The sequence below is a fragment of the Leopardus geoffroyi genome, chromosome B1 (genome assembly GCF_018350155.1).
Source record: "Leopardus geoffroyi isolate Oge1 chromosome B1, O.geoffroyi_Oge1_pat1.0, whole genome shotgun sequence".
Taxonomy (NCBI): Eukaryota; Metazoa; Chordata; class Mammalia; order Carnivora; family Felidae; genus Leopardus; species Leopardus geoffroyi.
This window is the reverse complement of record NC_059327.1, coordinates 60,365,355-60,387,991: the sequence shown is the minus strand read 5'-3', so window position 1 is coordinate 60,387,991 and position 22,637 is coordinate 60,365,355.

Genomic DNA, 22,637 nt, shown 5'->3' with positions numbered 1-22,637 from the left:
GAAAGGATGCTCAACATCACTCATCATCAGGGAAACGCAAATCAAAACCACAATGAGATATCACCTCTTACCTGTCAAAATGGCTAAAATAAAATTAAAAAAAAAAACACAAGAAATAACAAGTATTGGCTAGCTTGAAGAGAAAATGAACCCTCATGTACTGTTGATGAGAATGCAAACCGGTGTAGCCACTGTGGAAAACAGTATGGAGGCTCCGCAAAAATTTAAATGTAGATCCATATGATCTCACAAATCAACTAGTGGGTATTTACCGAAACAATACAAAAATACTAATTCAAAAAGACATATGCACCCCTGTGGTTGTTGCAGCATAATTTAAATTGCCACATTATGGAAGCAGCTCATGTTCCTTGATGGATGAATAAATAAAAATGTGGTGCAAACACACACACACACACACGCGTAGGCGCACACACACACACACACACACACACACACACACAATGGAATAATATTCAGCCATGAAAAAGAATGAACTCTTGCCATTTGTCACAAGATGGATAGATCTAGAGGTCATAATTGTAAGTGAAATAAGTCAGAGAGAAACAAATACCACATGATTTCACTCATATGTGGAATTTAAGAGACAAAACAAAGGAACAAAGAAAAAGAGACACACCAAGAAACAGATTCTTAACTATAGAGAACAAACTGATGGTTACCAGAGGGGAGGTGGCAGGGGATGGGTGAAATAAGTAAAGAGGATTAAGAGTACACTTATCGTGATGAGCACTGAGTAACATACAGAATTGTTAAATCACTATAACGTACACCTGAAACTAATATAACAATGTATGTTAACTATACTGGAATTAAAATAAAACAAAACAAAGTAGCAGTAAAAGAGTAGATATCACTGCCTTTTTCTAAGTTTAGGGAGAACTTTTTACTTTTTCACCAATAAATATAAGAACGCTAGGTTCTTATTCGATATCTTTTATCAGGTTGAAGAAGTGACATCCCATTCTTTAATCATGAATGACTATTGAATTTAATCAAATATGATTTTTGCAACTATTGAGATGGTCATATGTTTTTTGACCCTTCTTAATGTGCTGAGGTACATTGATTTTTAAATATTGTCAACCCAGCATTTCTGTAATAAAACCCACTAATTCATAAGGTATTACATTTTTGATAAATTGTTGGATTTAATTTGCCAGCATTTTATTAAGCATCTTTTTTATTAAAAGGTTGTTTTTAATCTAGGTTCATAAGGGACACTAGTCTATAGTTTTATTCTCTTGTAATATGTTTGTATAACTCTAGTGTCAGTGAAATCTTGTCTTCATGAATGAATTGTGAGTTGTTCCCTCTCCTCCATTTTTCTAAATGAATTTCTATCGGATTAGTGTTAGTACTTTTCTTGAATATTTTATAGAATTCACCAGTGAAGCCTTCTAAACCTAGATATTTCTTTGTTGGGTAATTTTTAGTGATGAGTCTATTCTTTACGTTGATAGCAGGGTATTCAAATTGTCTGCCAGAAATACTCTAATACTTCTTATAATGCAGATCTACTGCAGTCAAAATTTGGCAGCTTTTGTCTGGCTGAAAAAGACTTTATACTTTATGTGCTATATATATGTTTACATATTTGTGTGTGTATATATATATATATATATATATATATGTTTATTTATTTATTTTGAGAGAGACAAAGAAAGAATGTGTGTGAGCTAGGGAGGGGCAGAGAGAGGGAGAGAGAGAGAGACTCCCAAGCAGGCTCTGTTCCATCAGCACGGAGCCCAACGCAGGTCTCAATCTCACAAACCATGAGATCATGACCTGAGCCAAAATCAAGAGTCAGATGCTTAACCCACGGAGCCACCCAGGCACCCCTCAATGGTATTTTTTATGGAAATGGGATTCTAACCTCACAGTTGTTTCTTCCCTACTACCGGTATTATAAAATATCACTCCTTTGTTGTCTGGTTTTTCCTGTTTCTGGCTGGAAATGTTCAGTTATTCCTTTTTTTTGTTGTCCTCTAACACTAATGTGTGTTTTTCCATAACTACCTTTAAAATTTTTCTTTAAAACTGACTTTCAGCAATATGATTACAGTGTGCCTTGAGGTACTTTTCTTTGGGTTGATCCCTGCTTGGATTCTGTTAAGCTTCTTCAGCCTTTGGCTTTACTGTTTTCATCAAATTAAAAAAAAAATCATTCTTCACATATTTTTCTGCAGCCCTCTCTTTTTCCTCTGTTTTGGAAAATGTAATTATACATATTAAAGAATACTTGATATTGTCCCACAGGTCAGTATGCCTCTGTTTGTTTATTTTTGTATGTATGTATATATATATATATGTATATATTTTTGGCATTAAACAAATCTTTCTCCATGTGATTCAATATGGGTAATTTTTATTGCTATGTCTTTGAGTTTGTTTATCAATGATTAATTTGCTGTCAAGCCAATTCAGTTCATTTCAGGTTGGCTATTATATTTTTCAGCTTTAAAACACTATTTTTAATCCTTTATTTTTCTTCATAATGTTCATGTTTTTCTTTATATCTACGAATATATTTGCATAGCTGTTTTAAGTCATCTGATAATTCCATTATCTTTGTTACTGTTGATTTTTTTTCCTACTAGCTGAATATTATTTTCTCCTGGTTATAGCCACATTTTTTTGCTTTGATTTTCTAACAGTATTTGATTACTGAACATTTAGGGCATTGCAATTTTGAGCAACTTGATATTTTGTCTACATTAAAGAGTCCTGAAGTTTGCTCTTACAGACAGATTACTTGGAAATTAGCTTTATCATTCAGAGGCTTATTTTTTTCCTCCAAGTTTTTATTTAAATTCCAACTAGTTAAGATAGTGCGGTTTCCCCTGCAGCAAACATTAGTTTGTTCTCTATAGTTAAGAGCCTGTTTCTTGGTTTGTGAGCCTTATTTTTAAGGTTTGTTAGAATGTGTCAAGAGTAGACTCTATTCTAAGGATTTCTTAGCCCTCTACCAAGCTGAAACCATATGAAGTGCCTACCACATGCATTCTCATTTATTCGATCTCAAAATATTCCCCACACTGAATGAGTTCTAGAAATTATCCAGTTTACAGTCCCCTGGTTTTGTTCTTTGCTCACTCTTGTGGATTTTCACTTTGCGAAGCTTAGTATCACTTCCTATACAGATTTCTTATTCTCTTCCACTGAGTAGCCCCCTTCTTCTCTAGGACACACTATCTGGTTAAGCCCTTTGTGTCAGCTTCCTTAAACTCTGATCTCTGCCTTTTCAACTTAGCAAAACTTTCATATTCTGGTTGGGTTTTCTCTCCCATTGGAGCATAGCAGAATGTGCCCCTAGGCAGAAAGCAGGGCCAATTATAGAGCTCACCTCATTTGTTTCCCTTCTCTCAGGGATCACAGTTCTGCCCTATGGTTGTCAAAAATCCATAAACAGTTGTTTCATATATTTTGTTCAGTTTTCTAGTTATCTATGCAGTAAGACAATTATTGTGCAAGTTAACCAGTCATGGTTAGAAGCTGAAGCATGCTTTGCATTTGTAATTATGTATTGTTAAAAATCTAAATGTAAAACAATATTTGTCAAATTACAAATGAATAATATCATTAAGATAAAATGAGAAAGAAAAGTTAAACACGTGTGTTCAGTTACTTGTTTGTTCTTCTATAGGTTGTTTTACTGTTTACTCTTTATGCAATAGTTTCTATGAATAGCTCTCAATAAATACTTACTAAAAGAATATAAAAAACACTAGGACTATTTACACAAACATCAAAAATATTTATATTTTTATATACAATAAAATTTTATTTGTAATTGGCTGAAATATTTCAGTTTACAGGAAAGTAAAAATAAATGTCTTCCCCTAGTAAGCTTCATCTTAATTGCCAACATATAGCTGACTTGGCTTCTATAATAGACATTTGAGAATTTTACAGACACAAATAGTGCTTTATTAAATAAAACTCAAACCTTTCTCATTTAGTTTGCTTTCAAGAAAATCTTTTTTGCCAAAAATAAAAAAAAAAAAGTCAAGAGTACAAAGTTCCTTTAAAAACAAAAGTAATTTGAATACAACCTAAGCCAAATAGATTTTCATTTTTTTTAACCACATGAGAGTATAATAAATCTTGGTGTGCTGAAATTAGTGTCTTTTGTTTCCCAAGTTAATTAGATCTGTAAAGATTTATTTCCAGGGTTCTTGAAATAATTAGTCTACTCTGATCTGTACAGCTTTGCTTAACACAAATAAAATTTCACTAATAGTTTGTCTCAAATCCCCCCTTATTCCAAATATTCTTTTCTAATCTAGATATTTTAATCACAGTTTGTTTTATTTACTTCATTTGGAGGTTTAGCTCTTTCTTATAAAGATGTCTGTCAACTTTAGAAAAACATGGTTGTATTTATAAAAGGTGGTGTTTGCTACCACTCTTGATGATACTATAACAGTAACTCAGTGGAAATAGCATTTATGTTATTATGCTTACATTTAGTTTATAGTCAGTACTTAGGAGTCACTGGAACTCAGTTGTATTGGGGGGAAAAAACCTAACAAGCTTTAAAACAAGCTTTCACACTAACATTTTATTTTTAGGTACTTCATGTGTGTTGTGAAGTTAATTCTGTGCAATAAACACGCATTGTGAAGCAAAAGAAGATGTGCTTAGATAGCACATTCTACCCACCATAAATGACAAGACAGCACGCTGAGGTGTCTTTTTCCTATGGGTCTAAATGCTAATTTGTTAGAACTGACAAAAGGAATTAAAGGGAATTGTACATGATAAATGAATAAATGAAATGCTAAATTTGATGAAAATGCTAGAATGTTTAAATGTCAACATCTGTTGTTGAATTCGGCATTCTTATGCTTCTTTGTATTTCACTCTAACAGAATTGTGTTTGCTGGGATAATCTTCAGATTTGTGGAAAGCCTGAAAAAATAAAATTGTCATTTAAATGCACTCAATTTCAAATTCCCGGAATACTCTACTGCCAATGCAACTATTTCAACTCAGGGCTAAGCATTAAAAATTCTCATCTAATGAGAGGTCTGAGAAAATCAGTGCAGAGATGCTACTGTTTAATTAATTGAGATTTTTATTATATAACTAATTAAGAAATAATACATGGGAGTCGATCTTTGTCTCATAGTACCAAAATTCACTTGCTCATTTCAGTGTTACTAACAATTGGTATAAAATCTTATAATTATTAAAATAATTTCTTGATCGCCCAAGCACAGCAGACATATTTAACAATGTTGTAACTGACATAAAAATCCAGAGCCTGGGAATTAGATTTTATAACTCAACTCACTCTGAGGGAATGCATTAACCATAAATCTATTATATGATTCAAAATTTATTCCCCAAAGTAAAAATTTGTAGAACAAAATAGCTACAAAAGAATTTGATATTGTAGCTATTCCTATATAATAGGTGTTTTGTAAGAAAAAATATTCAAGGTTTAAAAAATAAATAATTTATACAAGAGAAACTTACTGGGCCATTAGCTTATGCTTTAAAGCAAAAGGGTCATCTTATAGTCAGAAATTTGAAGATTTGACAAAAAATAAATATATACATAAAATACATCTCTGGTAAGAAAAAAAATTACTTAATTGGAGAAATTGGAACAGAAAACTACAAAATATCTCACTTCTACATCTCATATTTCAGATTCTACTGCTCTAAGATCATTTGTTACTGATGTTACAGAAAATTGGTTGTTCCCTACTGTTCTTGTTTTTATGTGACTGGACATCCTTTCGTACACCATCTTTAACCTCTTCTTTTTCCTTACTTAATCTTTCCCACAGATGAGGGTTGACTCACCAGACTGAGGTTTTTCCAGAGGGGAGCTGAACAATGTGACTTCTCCCTTTGCTTCCACTCCCCTCATCTCCTCCCTCCATTTTCCTCAATCTGGGAGCTACCAGTGTGCAAAGGTTACAGACCCTGGGCTATTTTTAGCCAGACAATAAAGCTTACTTATTAATAAGCTTCCCTGGCAACATTGATCTACATTTGGTGGATATAAGCCCAGAACTACATTATACTCGTGCCTAAATCCTTGGATGTTTTGAAGTATGGCCCATCAGAGGCTGGGCCTTGACTAACATAAATCCCTGATGAATCTACACTTATTCTAGTGTGAGGCAGTCAATGTTCCAACCACAAAAAGAACCTGAACTCTTCCACAGCATCTAGAATTCTTCAAAATAAAATTCATTAATATATGAAATTGGTTGGAGTAAGTTTTAGATTTTAATTTCTTTGACTATTAACTGAAAACAGCACAAGAGTTAAAATTTGAACTTTAATTTCTGTGGGTTTAGAATTACAAAGCCATCTATATTTTTGATATTAACTCCTCCTAGGAAGTTGATAGTGGAAGAAGATAAGTAATCTAATTACTTATTACCATCTTATTACCAGCAACTTATTAAATTAGCATGATATAACTTAACTTTATTTCAAGACCTCTAATAGGCCATATTGTACAATGAGGCTGCTGATAATTTGAGATAAGAATGCAAGTAAAGAATAAGTTTTGACCTTGCATATGAAGAATCTATGAAGTCTGATAAATAGACCCTTATGAACCATTCCATGCAATTCTGGGCTCAAAATCAACATGGCTCATTTCAAGTTATATCCTTCTCCTTTTCAGATTTTTAATTATAAGATAAACCCTTTTGTTTTAAAACATGAGGTGGCTAGTGTTGGGGAAATATAATTAAAATTAATACCTTCTCCCAGCTGAGAAAAATTTCTCACAAAGGTAGTTGAAGAACAAAACCGGTTTATTAACGAATAAGCATTAAACCAGGCTAATCACAGATAATCCACTAAGAAATCCCAGAGACAGAAAGAAACCTTACCTTTTTATATAACCGAACAGATATAACCCATTCTTGCATACAGGAAAAACAGTACTTACTAGTCCTCAGGTACCAGGACTTGACTGCACCATTCGTAAGGTACAGTTCATCCTAACTTTACCTGGTAATTAAGTTACCACCAGTTGCATAACCATCTGTGTTAGCTAAGCGGCTTTGTCCAGAGGAAAAATAAATTTCTCATTTCTTCCTGACAGAAGGTAGTTTTGCAACTTGGAGCACAGCTGTCTCTGAAATTATGCTCCTACCCTCCCACAGAAACTGGGAGTTAAGGGTATTATCTCCCTTGATGTTTACATTTCAAAGAGATGGCTCCAGGTCCTTGAGATAGACAGTCCTGGGTTGTAAAATTGATAAAAGACCTATGTAGTCTTCAAAAGGATTTATATGCATTTTAAAGAAGTGAGGAAGTACTTATTACAAATGATCTAAGGTAAATCCTCTGACCAAAAAAAAAAAAAAAAAAAAGAGAAGAAATCTCTTTCCTTATTTGCACCAGCAGATTTTAGCCTTTTATTTTTAATTTGTATTTGTTTTTACTCTAGCCCAGTGATTTTCATATCCATCTATAGATAGATAGATAGATAGATAAATTCTTGAATATTTTTTTCTTTATAAAGGGGTTATTATGTAAAAATAACCACAACCTAAAATCTGTAGTTATTCTGCCTCATAGATATTTGCTTTTTGGAGTAGGTTTTGAATTTCATAAGACTTATAGTTGACGCTGTCACTCTCAATGGGGGTGGGGTGGGGAGGGGGAATAAAATGCAATATGTAGCAGTACCCCCAGGAGGCTCAACCAACAGCAAACAAAAGGTAGTTGGTAAGGGAGAACAAACATGTGAAGGTGGGTTCAGGACTGTGCTATATCACTGTTGATCTTTTTCTGCAATGAATAACCTCCATCCTGGTAGGCAAAAGCTCAATACATCAAGAGTCTAACAAAACAGCCTTAAGTAAGAAAAAAAAGATCGAGATCATACCCTGCATATTTTCAGACCACAACCCTATGAAACTCGAAATCAACCACAAGAAAAAATTTGGAAAGGTAACAAATACTTGGAGACTGAAGAACATCTTACTAAAGAATGAATGGGCTAATCAAGAAGTTAAACAGGAAATTAAATAGTATATGGAAGCCAATGAACATGGTAACACCACAACCCAAAACCTCTGGGATGCAGCAAAGGCAGTCATAAGAGGATAGTATATAGCAATCCAGGCCTTCCTAAAGAATAAAGAGATCTCAGATACACAACCTAACCTTACACTTTAAAGAAGCAGAAAAAGAACAGCAAATGAAACCCAAAACCAGCAGAAGACAGGAAATAATAAAGATTAGAGCAGAAATTAATGCTATCGAAACCAAAAAACAAAACAAAACAAAACAAAACAAAACAAAACAAAAAAAAACAGGAGAACAGATCAATGAATTCAGAAGTTGGTTACTTTAAAGAATTGACAAAATTAATAAACCACTAGTCAGTTGATCAGAAAGAAAAAGGAAAAGACCCAAATAAATAAAATCAAGAATGAAAGAGGAAAGATCACAACCAACACAGCAGAAAGAAAAACAATAATAAGAGAATATTATGAACAATTATATGCCAATAAAATGGGCAATGTGGAAGAAATGGACAAATTCCTAGACATATACAATACCAAAACTGAAACAGGAAGAAACAGAAAATTTGAACAGACCCATAACCAGTAAGGAAATTGATTTAGTAATCAAAACTCTGCCAAAATACAAGAGCCCAGGGCCAGATGGCTTTCCAGGTGATTTCTACCAAACATTTAAGGAAGAGTGAACACCTATTCTCTTGAAGCTGTTCCAAAAACTAGAAATGGAAGGAAAACTTCCAATCTCTTTCTATGAAGCCAGCATTACCTTGATTCCAAAACCAGACAGACATCAGACTAAAAAGGAGAACTATAGACCAATTTCCCTGAAGAACATGGATGCAAAAGTTCTCAACAAGATATCAGCCAACCGGCTCCAAGAATACATTAAAAAAATTATTCACCACGGACCAAGTGGGATTTATACCTGGGATGCAGGGCTGGTTCAATATCCACAAAACAATTAACGTGATTCATCACATCAATAAAAGAAAGGACAAGAACCATATGATCCTCTCAATGGATGCAGAGAAAGCATTTAACAAAAGACAGCATCCATTCTTGATGAAAACCCTCAAGAAAGTAGGGATAGAAGGAGTATACCTCGAGATCATAAAAGCCATATAGGAACAAACCAACGTTAATATCATCCTCAATGCGGAAAAACTGAGAGCTTTCCCCCTAAGGCCAGGAACAAGACAGGGATGTCCACTCTCGCCACTGTTCTTCAACATAGTGTTGGAAGTCTTAGCCTCTGCAATCAGACAACACAAAGAAATAAAAGGCACGCAAATTGGCCAGGAGGAGGTCAAACTTTCACTCTCCGCAGATGACATGATACTCTATATGGAAAACCCAAAAGATTCCACCAAAAACTGCTAGAATTGATTCATGAATTTGGCAAAGTTGCAGGATATAAAATCAACGCACAGAAATCGGTTGCATTCCTATACACCAACAAGGAAGTGACAGAGAAATCAAGGAACTGATCCCATTTACAGTAGCACAAAATACCATAAAATACCTAGGAATAAATCTAACCAAAGAGGTGAAACATCTATACTCTGAAAACTATCGAAAGCTTATGAAAGAAATTGAAGAAGACAAAAAAAAAGTGGAAAGAGATTCCATGCTTCTGGGTAGGAAGAAAAATACTGTTAAAATGTAGATACTACCCAACACAATCTACATATTCAATGCAATCCCTATCAAAATAACACCAGCATTCTTCACAGAACTAGAATGAATTATCCTAAAATTTGTATGGAACGAGAAAAGACCCCAAATAGCCAAAGCAATTTTGAAGAAGAAAACCAAAGCAGGAGGCATCACAATCCCAGACTTCAAGCTATATTACAAAGCTGTAATCCTCAAGACAGTATGGTACTAGCACAAGAACAAACACTCAGATCAATGGAACAGAATAGAGATCCCAGAAATGGACCCACAAACGTATGGCCAACTAATCTTTGACAAAGCAGGAAAGAATATCCAATGGGATAAAGACAGTCTCTTCAGCAAGTGGTGCTGGGAAAACTGGACAGTGACATGCAGAAGAATGAACCTGGACCACTTTCTTACACCATACACAAAAATAAACTCAAGATGGATGAAATACCTCAATGTAAGACAGGAAGCCATCAAAATCCTTGAGAAGAAATCAAGCAAAAACGTCTTTGATCTTGGCCACAGCAACTTCTTACTCAACACGTCTCTGGAGGCAAGGGAATTAAAAGCAAAAATGAACTACTGGGACCTCATCAAAATAAAAAGCTTCTGCACAGCAAAGGAAACAATCAGCAAAACTAAAAAGCAACTGACAGAATGGGAGAAGATATTTGCAAAGAACGTGTCAGATAAAGGGTTAGTATCCAAAATCTCTAAAGAACTTATCAAAGTCAACACCCAAAAAACAAATAATCCAGTGAAGAAATGGGCAAAGGACATGAATAGACACTTCTCCAAAGAAGGCATCCAGATGGCCAACCGACACATGAAAAAATGCTCAACATCAGTCATCATCAGGGAAATGCAAAGCAAAACCACCATGAGATACCACCTTACACCTGTCGAATGGCTAACATTAACAACTCAGGCAAAAACAGATGTTGGCAAGGATGCAGAGAAAGAGGATCTCTTTTTCATTGTTAGTGGGAATGCAAGCTGGTGCAGCCACTCTGGAAAAGAGTGGAGGTTTCTCAAAAAACTAAAAATAAAACTACCCTAAGACCCAGGAATTGCACTACTAGGCATTTATCCCCTGGATACAGGTATGCTGTTTCGAAGGGACACATGCACCCCCATGTTTATAGCAGCACTATCAACAATAGCCAAAGTATGGAAAGAGCCCATATGTCCATCGATGGATGAATAGATAAAGAAGAGGTGGTATATATATATACACACAATGGAGTATTCCTCGGCAATCAACAAGAATGAAATCTTGCCATTTGCAACTATGTGGATGGAACTGGAGGGTATTATGCTAAGTGAAATGAGTCAGAGAAAGACAAAAATCATATGACTTCACTCCTATGAGGACTTTAAGAGACAAAACAGATGAACATAAGGGAAGGGAAACAAAAATAATATAAAAACAGTGAGGAAGACAAAACAGAAGAGACTCATAAATATGGAGAACAAACTGAGGGTTACCGAAGGGGTTGTGGGAGGGGGGATGCGCTAAATTGGTAAGGAGCACTAAGGAATCTACTCCTGAAATCATTGTTGCGCTATATGCTTACTAATTTGGATGTAAATTTTAAAAAATAAAATATAGAATTAAAAATTAAAAAAAGAGTATAACAAGACAGAAACTATTAGGAAGTAATGCTTTGATATTTCCATCACTTCTGATATTTCCATTTATGGGTGTGTCTCTGCTGAGTCTTCATTCCCCGACCCTGAGGTAGCAACTTATTCGATGTAGAGTTTGGAGAAGGCACTGAGCACATATGTTTCAGCTTCATCCTTGTTTACACCCTGGGATACAGCTGCTTCCAGAAACTGTGTGCTACACTTAGGTACAAAGCATCTACCCGCACACCCGTGACAAATAATGACTGGCCGTGGCAATCTATCTAACCCTTGAGTTATCTACTGGGAAACTTACTGATGCTATATAATTAAGCTACCGCCACACTCAAACAAGTCTTTATTGGTAAAAGTTAATATTTCTGTCTCTATAAACTTGTTACATTTCCCTTAGTTGGTTTTAACGTCAGGAAGAAAAAAGAAAAAACACTGCACTCCTAAAACACAAGTAAATAATAATATCGTTAGGTACCAAAATAGACATTAAATGATGTAAATGTCATACAAATCTATAGATGTTATTGTACTCTCTGTTTTGCAAATGAGAAATCAAATTTTCAAAAAGTGTAAAGGTTTTGCATCTGTTATGTTCTTTTCTGACTCCAAAGACCATGATATTTTTAATGTTGTTTTTATTTAAAACATCTTTCTTGGGGTGGCTGGGTGGCTCAGTCGTTTAAGCAGCTGACTTCGGCCCAGGTCATGATCTCGCGGTCCGTGAGTTTGAGTCCTGCGTCGGACTCTGTGCTGACAGCTCAGAGCCTGGAGCCTGTTTCAGATTCTGTGTCTGCCTCTCTCTGACCCTCCCCCATTCATGCTCTGTCTCTCTCTGTCTCAAAAATAAATAAACAGTAAAAAAAAGTTAAAAAAAAATAAACATATTTCAAGGAATGTCTCATTATTTCCTGATACCTCTTTAACAGGTTGGATTATCTTTTCTTCTGTTTGGAAAATGTATTGTCCTTAGTTGACTTTGTAATGTTATTATGAAAGGGAACCAGAACCAGACTGTAGTTAAAATAGTAAAGACAGATTTTATTCAGAACTTATTACAATAAGAGCAAAGAGTCTTCGTAATAGAATGGAGATTGATTCCAAATACACTAAGGACAAGTAGGAATTTACATAGCCAAGGAGAACAGTGAAGCATTGTGGATGGACAAATTACTAAGAAGAAATATAAAGGGTAGGGAGGTTCTTGCTAAACTGATCCAACAAGATTCTTGGTGAAGGCAGACCTAGGTGATCAATACCCAGGTTTCTCACTAAACTGACTTAGCGGGTACTATACACTGAGTGTTTGTTTTCCCCCTAAATTTCATATGTTGAAACCTAATTCCCAGTGTGACAGTATTGGAGGTAGGCTTTATAGGAAGTGATTAGATCATGAGGGCAGAACCTTCATGAATGGGATTGGTGTCTTTTAAAGAGAAAGCCCAGAAAGCTGTCTCCATTCTTCCACCATATTAGGACATAGCAAGAAAATGGCCATCCATGAACCAGAAAAGGGGTTATTACCAGACACTGGTGACTTCACCTTGCACTTCCCATCCACCAGAATTGTGAGAAATAAATTTGTGTTGTTTACAAGCTCCCCGGTCCATGGTATTTTGTTATAGCAGCCTGAGTGGACAAACACAGAATTCTTGCTACAACTGGGCAAAGCAGGATTGAATACAAGACCCAAGGAAGAGACCTAATTGAAAAGAAGGTTTGGAGAAGCCTGTCAACAATTTGTTCAAGGTCACTATCCTCATTATGCTGACTTTTACTTAAGGACTTAAGCAACATATTCAACTATCAGATACTCCAAACTCCATCATAGCAACCCCAATAGCAGAAAATGATAGTCACTTGCACTACTATGCCCATGGTGAGTAGTCAAAGCATAATCCTAAAATTAAATTGTCAAAAATCAAGACTAAGCTATACAAAATGCACGAGCATGACTAACTATCAGCTTGAGTGTTAGACCAACTTTCTAATGTTTATCAAATTATGTAGAGTAATACCTCCCCCCGGGATCTACAATGGTCCTATCTAATAAGACACAGGGCAGTGCCATATAGACATATCTTATCAATTTGAAACTGTTTATTCCTAGAAGTCATATATATAGGCACATGCTGAGATAGGAAATTTGTCAGCAAATAATTTATTAACTAAAATAGTAATATTTGATGAAAATAATTTGATAGAAGAAATCAAAGAAACAGAAAGAATTGATAAGCTTTCTGAACTATTACCTAGTATAGAAAAATAACACTCCCATTTCATGTAGGCCAGTAAAGGTCTGAATAGCTCTGATACCATGGACATTGGCATGTTACCTGATCAGCACAGGAAGAAAAAGAACTATCATTCTTGTGTTTCTACTTCATGCCAAACAGCATGATGGACATTTTAAGCGCTTAAATTATTTCAACATATTTTAGAAATGAACAAACTCCACTTACAGAAGAATAAAGTGAAAGACAAAAAAACAAAAGGTAATTTTTGAAATGCTGTATACTATTCAATAGCAGAGCCTAAATTAAACTGGTCTGGTTAACTGCAAACTGTTTTTCATTATAGATAGTATCAAAAAAATTGTGTTCATTTTTTAATTTTTGTGAATAGGTCCAGTTGGGCCTTGTATGTATGGAACTCACAGTCTAGATATTTTCAAATAAATATATAATTAAAAATAATTTTACAACAACTATATACTTGGAATTATTGTAAGTACTTAAAAATATAGGAATTATAACAGCAAACCATCTAGTGTGTTAAGGTCTTATTTAGGCTGATATGGGGAAGATAAATTAGAGTTAACATGGTGAATTTAAATGATTAAGGAGATGGGGAAAGCATTTCTGACAGAGGGAAACCATATGACTGTCGAATATAATGGCATTTGACACGTTCCTTGTGGTGGATTGGCCCTGCTAGAGGAGAGAAACAAGCAAACAATCCTTGAATCTCAGTAAAATAACAAATATTTATTTCCCACCCTCTATGTTTTCTTATATCCTCCATCATCTAGATCATTAGTAATAAGAGAATGATATATTCAATGTTGCTTTTTTTCTAAAGTTATCTATTTATTTTGAGAGAAAGAAAGTGTGTGGACATGAGCAGAGGAAGGGCAAAGAGAGTAGGAGAGTGATAGTTTCCCAAGCAGTCTCCATGCTGTCAGCTCAGAGCCTGACGTGGGGCTGGATCTCCTGAATTGTGAGATCATGACCTGAGCCTAAATCAAGAGTCAGACACTTAACCAACTGAACCACCCAGGCGCCCCTATGTGGCTTTTTAAAGAATGTTGCCTGAAAATGACAAGTATTAGTATCACATTTTGTAGTTCAAAGAAAGTCATATGACCATGTCTAACTTCATGGGGATAAAGAAGTGTGATCCCAGTGTAAGTTCAGAAGGAGAACTTGAAACAGTGGCTAAATAGAACCCATGACTATAATAAGGAGAGAGAGAGAAAGGGGGTTTGAAGCTGGAGTTTGAGTCAGGAAACTAGCTACACTGTGCTTGTAGGTACTATTGTAGAGAAATACTATTGTAGGTAAATATGCAGAGACATAATTAAGATGAAAATACGGGGGCGCCTGGGTGACTCAGTCGGTTGAGCGTCCAACTTCTGCTCAGGTCACGATCTCGCCGTCCGTGAGTTCGAGCCCCGCGTCGGCTCTGGGCTGATGGCTCAGAGCCTGGAGCCTGCTTCCGATTCTGTGTCTCCCTCTCTCTCTGACCCTCCCCCGTTCATGCTCTGTCTCTCTCTGTCTCAAAAATAAATAAACTTAAAAAAAAATTTTTTTAATTAAAAAAAAAGAAAATATGTTAATTTTCTTGGTTGTGGTGTGAATAGATTAGAAGGGAACAAGAACAGAATCAGAGAGACCCAGTGAGTTAGGTACATAATGGCAATATGGAAAGCTGATGTTGGATAACATGGAAAAGAGAAAAGCAAGCAGATCAGTAGTCATTTTAGAGGTCAGGTTGAGCACTGTATGTACTAAGTATGTACAGGAAATGAGAAAGAGAGGTCAATGCTCGTTTATCTCTCTATCATAAACTATGGGCTGAACAGTAATAATTTTTCTTAGGTAAACAATATAAACATAGATAAAAGTCTGTAGAGAGCAATTAAGATCTTAGAATCAGATGTGTTTAATAGGCTTTTTCTAGAAGACATCCAAGTTGACATATCAAGTAGGCAGGGGGATCTATGTGTCTGAAATAGAGCTTAAAAGAGAGATCTAGAACAAATACATGGTTTTGGGAGTGTTTACAAATAGACAGTATTTCAAGTAATGGACAATTTTCTATTTAGATAAAAAAAAATGCCCCCCACCCTGAAGAAAACACCTTTGGATATCCAAAACAAAAATGTCAGTTTGAGAAGAGGAGCCAGCAAGGAATACTAAAAAGCAGCATTCAGACAGGAATTGAGCCTGGAGAAACTTGTCCCCAGTTCTCCACCCCAGTAATCAGATTTTAGAAGTCTTATGTTAACCCATAAACTGAAATCTGCACATTTATTTAGGGAAGGATGAGAATTCAACCATTCCTTTTATATTCTACTGGGTGGTACTTTTAAAAATAGGCATACAGTACTGTTGGGGAGATGGAAATATGCTAAAGAGAGTGGAAGACAAGATTGTTAGACTTTTTTTCTTCACCAGTTCTGTACCTCACCCTAGTTACACACACACACACACACACACACACACACACACACACACACACAGATTTAGATGATTATTTGTGTTAATCTCCTGTATGCAGTAACTGAATGGAAGAGTTATGCATAGTAAGCACACTAGGTGTTGCCTCAGAGGTTAGATACAGCACTATTTACAATATTTAATTGAAAAAGAGAAAGGTATGAAAATCTTCAATGCTCTAATAGTCCTCTTTCTAAGGCATTAATGGTGTGGTTGGCAAGATAACAGAAGATGGATGGTAGTTAAGAGCTGTATTTGAAGTTCTATGAGAATGATCACGGTACAGCATTAAAAACTGCTTACATTATCATTGAATTTATTTTGATGTAAAGCTAAACTTATGCTGAGAAGAAGGTTGATATTATTTATTATTCTCTTTCCCAGGCCTAGAATGAGGAGACCTGAAATTTAATTTACTGTCACCAATAGAGACCTGGCTATGGATTGGTATCTGGTGACAACTTTGGGTTCCTCATACCTTACAGGCTTTATTTCCTCCATAAAAACATATATCAATGCACTTGTGTGTTCAGAAAGAGTAATAGCAGTACACTTAGAGTTGAAATGTGCCACAAACCCCATAAACCAGAACACTGAGGCACAAGAAAAGTTAATCTTTTGTGCCATTGGTTACCATGTATCCCAAATTCCCAGCTTTTACAGTAAAAGAAAGTCACAGTTAGTTCCCAAGAAATTGTCAATTGTCAATTGTCAATCTAATAAGGTTTCCAACTTAGCTATGTGCCGAATATCTTGAACATGTTTGGAACTATTAGATCAGCTTAGTAAATTTTTGTTTGCTTCAATTTATCAAAAATTAAATTGTTCCTTTATTCACAATATTGCATTGTATACTTGAACACTACTAATCCAATAGGTCAGCACTGTCCTTAGGAAAAAGCCAATTTTGATGTGTGTCCTCTGCCCTGTACCACACTGAGCAGTGAGTAACAGAAAATTCCTGGCCCTATTAGCTTTCTAGTGCTGCCATGACGAAACAGCACGCATTTGATGGTTTCAGCACAGAATTTTCTCCCAGTTCTGGAGCTTAGAAGGCCAAAATCAAGATGTTGGCAAATTTGGTTTCTCCACAGGCTTCTCTCCTCAGCTTGCACGTGGTTGTCTTCATACTGTGTCCTCACATGGCCTTTCTTCTGGACGCATGCATCCTTGGTGTCTATCCCTCTCTGTATTTTCTTTAATTAAGAACATCAGTCATATTGGGTTAGGAACATTAGTTATATCTCACTGAACCTTACTCTCTGCTTTAAAGACTTTTACCTCCAAATACTGTCACATTTTGAGGTGCATGGGGGTTACGATCTCAATATATGAATTGGGGGAGACACAATTTAGTCCATAACACTCTCCTCTCTGCCTCCCCACAAAATTCATGTCCTTCCACAATGCAAAATACATTTACCCCCATCCTAATTGTCCCAAAAGTCTAACATCAAGTCTGGAATGATCAAACCAAGATTTCATCTAAATATCATCTAAACCATGCATGTGTGAAATGTGAGAAGTGATTCAGTCTGAGGCAAAATTCCCTCTCAAGTTGTAAATCTGTGAAACCAGGCAAAGTATGTGCTTCTAAAAAACCAGGCTGGGACAGGTATAGGATAGACATTCACATTTTTTCTAATGTCCATTTTTTGAGAAAGAGACAGAGCATGAGAGGAGGAGGGACAGAGAGAAAGACAGGGAGACACGGAATTCGAAGCAGGCTCCAGGCTCAGAGCTGTCAGCTCAGAACCCAACGTGGGTCTCCTGAACTCACAGACTGTGAGATCATGGCCTGAGCTGAAGTCAGACACTTAACCAACTGAGCCACACAGGCGCCACTAGGAATTCACATTTTAAAAGGGAGAAGTTGGAATAAAGAAAGGAATGGTGGGTCTCAAGCAATCTAAGTCTTAACTAGGCAAATTCCACTAGATTTTACATTGGAAAGCTAGAGAATAATTCTCTTTGGCTCCTTATTTTGTCCTTTAGGTCGACTGAGGGTGTAGTCTTGCCCCTGTGGCCGTGAGTGGCAGCAGCCTGTCTTGTTGAAAGCAAGAAAGTGGTTTCATCGTCTGGAACTGAGGAGAAGACAGCCCTGCACTCTTGGCTTGTAATACAGTAATAGTCCTGCCAATCTCTGCATGGCCTTGACAGTCATTCTTCCCTTTCTTGAAGGATAACACATGTTTACAGCTAGACAGCTCTATCATCCCATCCTGTAGAATCCCAGAAGTATAGCAGCCTTCATTTATTTTATCTTGTCTCTGTTCCCTTTAATCCCAGCTGGCAGAGTTTTGCTGGTATAACTCTATTTCAATTCCTCCTTCTGCTGAGATGGCCAATTAGATCCATGAGTCACAGCCACATAACCTCTTTATCAAATGATTTTTGAGCCTCACCCTTGGTATTCTCTCCAGAACATGCTTCCTCATTTTTTTTTTTTTTTTTTTTTTTTTTTTTTTTTGCTATGAATAGGCTGACAATTTTCTAAATCTTCAAGTCTAGTCTGGGTTCTTTTGCTTTATTTTGCTTTGCAGTTCTTTCAACTTATCTTAATTCTCTCCCATTTCACTATAAACAGCAAGGAGACTATTTTCAACAATTTACTTAGATATCTCTTCTGCCAGGTATCTAAGTTGTCGTTCACAAGTCATACCTTCCACAAAACACTAGAACACAATTCAGCCAAGTTCTTTGCCACTTTATAACAAGGGTCACCTTTCCTTTGGTTTTTATAACATGTTCCTCGTTTTCATCTGACATCTCATTAGAATCACCGTATTTCTGTCAATAATCTCTTTAAGGCAGTGTAGGCTCTCTCTAGAATGCACTTTGAAACTCCTCTGGCCTGTACCCATTACCCACTTGCAAAGCTGCTTTCACAGTGTTAGGCCTGACAGCAGTCCAACAGAAAACTGGACAAAGGTCATGAACAAATATTTCACATGAAAGGACTTATAAATGACACTTTAAACATAGGCAAAGATGTTTAACCTAACTCAGGATAAGATAAATGAAAAATGCAACCGCACAGAGATGTCATGTTTCACCTAGGATACTGGTAAAGATCCAAACATTTGACAAAGTACTCATTTAGTGAGACTATAGGGAAGCAGTTTTACTTACACCATGTTGATGGGGGTTCGAAATGATACAACTCCATATGGAGAGCAATTTTGCAATATCTAACAAAATCACAAAAGCGTTTGTACATTTTCTCAGCATTCCCACTTCTGGGAATCTAGCCAGCAGATATATCTGCACACCTGCAAAATAATGTATGTAAAAGCTAATTCATGTACCATTTTTTGAATAGCCAAAAATGAAAACAACTCGAGTGTCCATCAATAGGAGATGGTTAAATAACTATAGCATATTCTTTTACTTCTAAGCAGTCATTAATGTTGAATTTCCTTGAGTCTTCTCACTAAACAACTTTTTTTTTAATGCTTATTTATTTCTGAGACAGAGAGAGACAGAGCATGAGTGGGGGAGGGGCAGAGAGAGAGGGAGACACAGAATCCAGAGCAGGCTCCAGGTTCACAGCTGTCAGCACAGAGCCCAACGTGGGGCTCGAACTCACAAACCGTGAGATCATGACCTGAGCCAAAGTCCGTCGCTCAACTGACTGAGCCACCCAGGCGCCCCTAAACAACTTTTTAAAGTCCAGACTTGTCTTCCAACTACCAACTTGCCATCTTCACTTGAATTAAAAGTGACAGCTCAAGGGAACGTGGGTGGCTCATTCGGTTGAGTGTCCGACTTCCGTTCAGGTCATGATCTCACGTTCATGGGTTTGAGCCCCATGTTGGACTCCGTGCTAAGGGCTCACGGCCTGGAATCTGCTTCAGATTCAGTGTCTCCTTCTCTTTCTGCCCCTCCTCTACTTGTGCTATGTCTCATTAAAAAAAAAAGGGGGGGGGACAGCTCATGCTGATATGCCCCAAAATGAACCCATTGTTTAGCCAAACCCTCCACCCTGTCCATTAGCCTGTTCTTTTTCCTCTGTCTCTAGTCTCTTCAATTCGCAAGGATCCTTCTTAACTCCCAGAATTCCCTCCATCTCTGTTAATGTAATTAGGAAACTTTGTTAATCCAATATACTCCTCTGTTAAGTTCATTTCTTTTCCAAACTACCATCAGCCTAGACTTAGCTACCATCATTTTTCACTTAGACTACTTCAACCTGCTTTTAACTGTTACTTTTGTATCCTCTCTTGATCACTTATGATTCTTTTTTAACATAAATGCCAACATATACATGTTGAATGATATGTAATCTATACACTCAATGATATGCCTGTACCATAATGTACATGATATATGCAATATATATAACATTTGCAATAATATGTGATGCATAATAATAACATACAATAATATCCAAATCGATGGTTATGATTTTCCTGATTAAAACCCTTCTATCCCTTGCTAGTAATCTTAAAGTCCCAAAATAGTGGAGGGCTATGCATGATCTGGTCTTTACTTATTATTTTTCTAGTATTATCTCAGAAAAGTTTTTTTTTTTCCTGTCAGTCTTCCATGCCTTGTCTCAGTGTTTCATACATGCCATGTTTTGTCCCCTTTCTTTCTGGTTTTTGTATATGAAGTTCTTTCTGTGTGGAATATACTTTTTCCTTCACTGTAAAACCAACTTTTATTTTCTGGCTGTGCCAAATCCAGTTCCCTTAAATGCTCACCACCATTTAGAGTTATAGGTATTTTGTATTTTAGCCATTTGAGAGCTGTGTAGTGATAATCCATTGTGGTCTTAATTTGCATTTTCATAAGGGCTACTAATATTAAACATCTCTTAGTGTGCTTGTAGGTCACCTCATAAAGCTAAAAACTTATAAGCAATGGATCAATTTCACAAAAACCACAAACTGCCAACTGACCAAACTAAACCAAGATAAAATATAATCTGAGTGTTCCTAAAACCATCAAAGAAATCAAAGTTGTAATAAAAAGGGTCTCACAAAAGAAATCTCCAAGCCCAGATGGTTTTACTGGAGAATTGTGCCAAATATTTAAAGAATAATTAACATCAATTTATACAATGTCTTCTGGAAAATAGAAGAGAATGGAACACTCCCATCCTCGTTTTATATGGCTGATAATACATTAGTGACAAAACCAAAGATAGCACCAAAAAAAATAAAATAAAATAAGGGAAATCTATAGATCCATATATTTTAATCTAGATGCACAAATTCTCAGCAAAATATCTGTTCACATCTTTTTTATTTCTGAGTAATATTTCTTAGTATGAACATATCACAGTTGGCTTATCCCTTCCTCAGTTAGTGAAAATTTATTTGTAGATTTCAGCTATTACAAATAAAGCAATTATGTTTATTCATGTACATGTCTTCTATTGTTCTATTGACATAGTCTTATTTTCTCTTGGATAAATGCCAGAGAGTAAATTATTCAGATGTATGCTGGGGATATATTTAACTTTTAGAGAAATAGCTAAGCACTGTCCCAAAGTGCTTGTATGTACTAATTTAAATACTCACCAGTACTGTGTGGGGTCTTTTGGTGCCTCCACATTGTTACCAACATGTAATATGGTCAACTTCTAAAATTTCTGACATTCAAATATGTGTAGTAGAATCTTATTCTGGTTTTAAGTTGATCCAAAATTTATTTATTTTAGATATATTTCCTTTGTAGTACAATTCTCAAGTTTGTTTTGTGTGTGTGTGTGTGTGTGTGTGCATGTGCACATATTTTAGACCTGGTTTTATATTTATAACTTGAATCTATTTAGTATACCTATAACTGGGGTCTTTAAGATTATTAACATGTCAGAAATATTTCCATAATGATTAATGATTTTGATCATCTTTTTGTCTTCTTGTTAAGACTTGGATCTTAAGACTTAGTTCTTGCTTTTTTACCCAGTTCTCCTCTACCTTTGAATAGGGGTGTTTAGGTCCTATGTTTTTTAATAATGTCTATCAGTTCTTTGTTTCTCTGCTCTTTTTTTTCTGATTTTCTGTGGATTAAGAAATGTTATGATTCCATTTTACCCCCAGTGTTGGTTTACTAGTATTTATTTATTTATTTATTTATTTATTTATTTATTTAGCTTGTTTGTATTTTATTTATTGTTCTATAGTTAATATATACAGATTTAACTTAGCAGTGACATGATACCATTTCATATAGATAATTACTATATATTAATACACTCAATATTTTTAACTTACAGCTTTATGCTATTCTTGTCATAACCGTTACTTATGTTATAAATTCCAGTTTGTTGATATTATATTTTCAATAGTCAGATATCTTTGAAGAAGTTTATATAATAAGGAAAAGTCTTACACAACTACACCTGTAGCCATATTTATCCATACCTAGTGTTCTTTACTCTGGTTTTGTAGATTCATATTCCCATTTGGTATCATTTTTATTTGCATATTTCATATAGTCTAGACAAGCTCATGATGAATTATTTTGATTTTTTGTATGCCCAAATGTATTTTATATTTCCTTTGTTTAGGAAAGATAATTTTCCTGGATATAAATTCTAGGTTGTTTTGTTGGTTTCTTTGTGTTT